A 5,155-nucleotide genomic window follows, 5' to 3' on the forward strand; every position below is an offset into this window, starting at 1 on the left:
TTTACAGTTCTATGTTCACATGTGAGTCCATGATCCATTGTGAGTTAATTATTGTATTAGGTGTGGGGTTTGGGTCCAATTTTTCCAGCATCATTTATTGAAAAGGCTATTTCTCCTCCATCGGATTGCTATTATTCCCTTATCAAAACTAGTCAGGGGAATATTTGTGTGGCTCTAGATCTGGGTTCTTTATTCCGTTCCACTGATCTATGTGCCTCTTCCCTCCATGCTGTTTTGATACTGTAGTTATACGTAAGGCCTTAATGTTGGAAGAGTGATTTCTCCCCTTCATTCTTGTTTTTCAACATTGTCTTGGCTATCCTAGAGCCTTTTCCTTTCCACATCAATTTTGGAATAAACTTGTCAAGGCCAGCAAAGAAACTTGCTCAGATTTTGATGGGAATCACGTGAATACTGATCAGTTTTAGGAAAGGACTGTATTTTTTTTTTTCTTGCAGCAGAATTTTTGGAGAGCAAGGTTTAACCAGAGCAGTTCTAAAGTCTTACCTTGTTAAATGTTTCTTGCTTGGGATATACTTTTACTTATACTTTCTGGTTGCAGAGAAAAAACTATGTGGAAAAATGGGGCAGCTACAGCTGGTGCAAGGTTCACGAATAAAACTTCTTCCAACCTAGAATCCTAGGAACTAAGTAGATGCAACGCTTTAAATTGGCTCCTTTAGGGCACATTCTAGCTTCTTGGGATTCCTCTGCCGTCTTTAGGAAAACAGAACAGAGATGCCTTAAGAGAAGTAGATTGTACTTCTTGGGTCTGTGGGAACCAAATGTTTATTTTATTCCCTCCATCCTCACATCTACGATGCCAGAGATGAAAGATTGAATGAATTTAAGGAATTACTGGAAACACGCCTCTCACCAGCAGGAATTGTTTGGAGGGTGGAGGAAGATATAGTGGCCCAAAAAAGGATGGTTTTGTTGAAGGTCTTTTTTTTTTTTTTAAGATTTATTTATTTATTTGTTCATGAGAGACACAGAGAGAGAGAGAGAGAGAGAGAGAGAGAGAGAGGCAGAGACACTGGCAGAGGGAGAGGCAGGCTCCCTGCAGGGAGCCTGACGCGGGACTCGATCCGTGGACTCTGGGATCATGCCCTGGGTGGAAGGCAGACACTCAACCACTGAGCCACCAGGCATCTCTGTTGAAGGTCTCTTAAAATCTCACGCTCCAAGGGGCACTTGTGAGGGGGGGGTGCAGTCTGTTGAGAGTCCAACTTTTGCTTTCAGCTCAAGTCATGATCTCAGGGTTGTGAGATTGAGCCCTGAGTTGAGCCCCTCACTCAGATGGGAGTTTCCTTCTCCCTCTGCCCCTCCCTCTGCTCATGCTCTCCCTCTCTCTCTTTCAAATAAATAAATCTTTAAAAAAACAAAAACAGGGGCACCTGGTGGCTCAGTCTGTTAAACATCTGCCTTCAGCTCAGATCATGATCCCAGGGTCCTGGGATGGATCCCCGCATCGGGCTCCCTGTCAGTTGAAGAGTCTGCTTGACCCTCTCCCTCTGCCTGCCGCTCCCCCTGCTTGGGCACTCTCTTGCTTGCTCTCAAATAAATAAAAATCTTTAAAAATAAAAACAGAAACAAAACCAAAAAGCCCTCATGCTCCAGAATGCCTGCCTGTGTGCTCTTCATATTTCTTGTCCATTAGGGAAGCAGCTGGCAACATGAGTTCCTCATGTTCTTACATCCTTTTCTTCGGCATCATTCTTCCTCCCAGTCACACCCTTTAGTTCTCCAATTTGTTCTCATTTTTAGTCAGTGATTCAGATATTTGGCACGTTAACGTTCATGTTAACACCAGATGAAGTGAACTCGGTTTCATTTCTGTCCTCATCTAAAAGTTGGCCCCAAACCAGTTCAAAGAAATCTCTGAATTTTTCCTTTTCCAGTGTAAGCTACGTGTGACACCCCAGTGGTCTGAGGTAAATTGGCTCTTGTGACAGGTGTCATATGCAGGGAGCTACAAGGATACATTTGATAAAAGGGACTACTTACCTGGAATTTGCCCTCAGAACACTGTAATCTTGACCGTGTCAGTTCTGTGCACCCCCAGAGCTTTAGTGGGTTCTTTAATCCTGACTTGTATAGGGGTCATCAAAAGCTGTATTGAGAGTGACTAACTCCCCATGTGGAATGAGAACTGGATCCAGTCAGCTAAACAATTTGTATTGTATCAATAACATCCAAATGTGGTATCCACCCAATCAGCTTCCAGAAGCATCCAATGTGGCATAAGCTAAAATGCCTCCATTTTAGGGGATTAATGACACCTTTAATTGGGTGTGGCTGAAGAAATGACTTTACAGAAGCTAAAAACCTCTTCCCCAACTTCCCCAACTCCTCCTCCCAGTTTTCTTTGTCCTGTATTACCCATCCTCTTGTGTCTTCTGCTGTGTCACACTGGAATGGTTCCTTCTGTAACTGGCGTGGTCACCGGGTCCCATTCCCCCAGTAGTTCCTTCCTGTGAGAGCATCTCCAGGGCCTGTGGGCTGGAACCCAAGGGAAATGAGGGTGGAGTGTTGCTGAGCTAACCCAGCAGCTACATATGCTTTCTGCGTTCTCTCCTTGGACAATGAGCGGGCACAGCTGCCTTGCTTAGGCCTTACAGAAGCTTGTAGGGCAGGGCTCAGCGCTATGGAGACAGTAATGCTGTGGGACTAAGGCATCCACTGTCTGTTCTTTGCTAAACTCACGTCCATCACTAGTGCAAAAATTGCAGCCACCATCCTTCTCCCCCACCGTTTCTGCCCCAGTCGCCTCCTCCCAGGCCGGCCAGGCTCTCTCCCTCGACCTGCAGGAGGAAGAGGGGATTTTTTGGGTACACACAGGGGCGCCCTGGTTTCCTGGTTACACCACTCTGTCCTTCCTTGGCCCGAGGCCCTTGCACTAATTGCAGAGAGCTCTCAGTTCATAGGGGCTTGCTTCTTTCAGTGGTTGCTCGCTGCAGAAACTGCTAGACAGGGGCGGGTGGGGGGTGCTATCTCTCCCTGACATCTGCATGGACTCTGTCTCTATAGATTGCGGGGATGAGAGTGCTTTTTACGAGAGTAGCTTTTGTGGTGGGACGTGAGAAGCTTCCAGACTGCACATAACCTAAAGCAGGTTTTCCTCACTGAGCAGAAGCCATCGATACTTCCTGTGTGGCAATAACGAGCTCATTAGGGACGTGGGGCTGGGAGCCTGGAGTGGGCGGTGGGGCGCTGTCCTGGCTGCAGAGCGCTTCCTACAGGTCCCTCCCTGCTTCTGTCGCCTGGGCAGGACAGAGCCACCCCCCTTCCTCTTCCCCGAGCCCTGTCCCTGCTCAGCACCCCTGTGCCCTCTCTAATTTCCCTCTTCCTCACGCAGTCCAGCTGCCTGTTGAGGCTTCTCTCCTGGTATCTACAGCCTTCTGATCAGCTGGAGATTTACCTTCAATCAGGGCCAGACTGGGGTCCCCAGATTCATACCTCTTCCTTCGCTTAGTGAAGAAAGGGTCACCTTCCCTTCCTGCCACCGCTTTCTCTGGTAGCCGCCTGTCGTGCTGAGTAATACAGTCCTCTAAGTGGGAAGGTGTAACTGGCAGTGCGAGAGCGCACCTGTGCGAAGCCGTCCAGGTGACCACGTCCATCACAGGCAAGTTCGAATCCCTGGCACCCCAGGAGGGGCTTTCACGCCCAGTCTCATGTCCAGTCTCGAGTTCTTGAGTTGTTCATGTGAAATCTAGATGGCTAGAAACCTCTTGTTGTTTCCCTCCGGCCAGGAATTCATTTCCTTGCAGGCCGCCCGGTCGGGCCATCCTGGGTGGTCAGGGATGGGGAGGGCGCTGCAGGGCCTGGTGGCCGAGTCCCATCCCCAACAGTTAGCGTCATCGGGCCAGGAAGCTGCCAGCCAGTACCAGTACCAGATGATTTTTGCGGCTCGTGAGGCTGGTTGAGTCGCGTGGAAGAGACATTAAATCTGGAGGATGAAGAGAGCAGACAAGAGGAGAGTCGGAGCCTGAACAGGGCACAGATGGGCTGAGGGGCAGTTGAAATGCACCCACCTTCCCCGGGCTTGGCCGGCGGGGGACGTGCTCTCAAATGGCCAGTGGGAGCCATCCGTCAGTTTTAGTCTCGTCCGGGCAAGATCTCCAGTGGGACATGATGGGGCTGGGAAGCCCTTGCTCCTGCCCACGCCTCCAGCTACTTGCCCTCACCAGAAACCATCATGCTCTCTCTGGCCCTTGAGGCTGAACGTGTCTCCTTCCTCCCAACCCCTGTAACATGGATAAGTATTCATTGCAATAAATAATATATTGATAATGTATTATATTCTTGACATTATATTAATATATGTTAATAATAATATATTACTGGGCATTTATATATTAGCATTATGTATCATATAATATTAATATTATATATAACATACAACATTAAGAAAATATATTGGTATGTTATGTAATAACTTTATTTATTTATTTATTTATTTATTTATTATTTATTTATTTATTGTTGTTTTTTTTGGCTTTTTCTTTTTCTTTTTTTTGGTCTTGGTTTTAAATGGGAACTTCTTCAAGCTGCTTTCCCTACCTGCAGACCCTCCAGACCCTCCAGACCCTGGTCAGGTGCTCTACGTCCTTGCCCTTAGAACCCTGTACTCACAGATAATGTGCATCCATGTACCTTTTTGTATCCTTCATTAGACTGTAAGCCTAACATGAAAGCCAGAAGGGATGTGTATAGTACAAGATTCAGCACATTGTGCCCTCCAAATAGTTGGGCTTGGCTATGGAGAGGCAGCCAGGGAATTTGGGAATTTGGGAATTTCTGGAAAAGGAACACAAAAACTCACAGGTAAACTCCAGTGTCTAGAGGGCAGAGAAGGGCCCTTCATAAGTCAGTTACCACTTACTGAGACTATTTCCCATGCCGGGTACAGGAGTCCCCCCAAATAATCAGAGCACAGTTGGAAATTGATAGAGGTTGCTCAAGAAGCAGGAGAGTGAACAGTCAGTCATTTGGGAGATCTGTCCTGAGTTTAGTGGCCTAGCCACCAGTCTGGGGTCTAGGGTCAGGGCTCTTCTCAGAGGGAGGGCTAACGAGGGTCTGAGAGAATAGCAGGCTCCCAGCTTAGACCTGGTCCTGAGAATGGGCCCCCAAGGAACACCAGGCAGCGCCAGAT

At 47.7% G+C, this 5,155-nt stretch overlaps 1 long non-coding RNA gene across 1 annotated transcript; it reads right to left on the reverse strand.

Annotated features, from left to right (window-relative positions):
- Positions 1–2,162: 2,162 nt before the first annotated feature.
- LOC140598145 (uncharacterized) lies at positions 2,163–4,247 on the reverse strand. Its single transcript, XR_012000268.1, has 3 exons — positions 4,035–4,247; positions 3,460–3,949; positions 2,163–2,502 (listed from the first exon to the last, which is right to left on the reverse strand). It is a non-coding gene; the product is annotated as an uncharacterized lncRNA (long non-coding RNA).
- Positions 4,248–5,155: the final 908 nt, after the last annotated feature.

The sequence above is a fragment of the Vulpes vulpes genome, chromosome 3, assembly GCF_048418805.1.
Source record: "Vulpes vulpes isolate BD-2025 chromosome 3, VulVul3, whole genome shotgun sequence".
NCBI lineage: Eukaryota > Metazoa > Chordata > Mammalia > Carnivora > Canidae > Vulpes > Vulpes vulpes.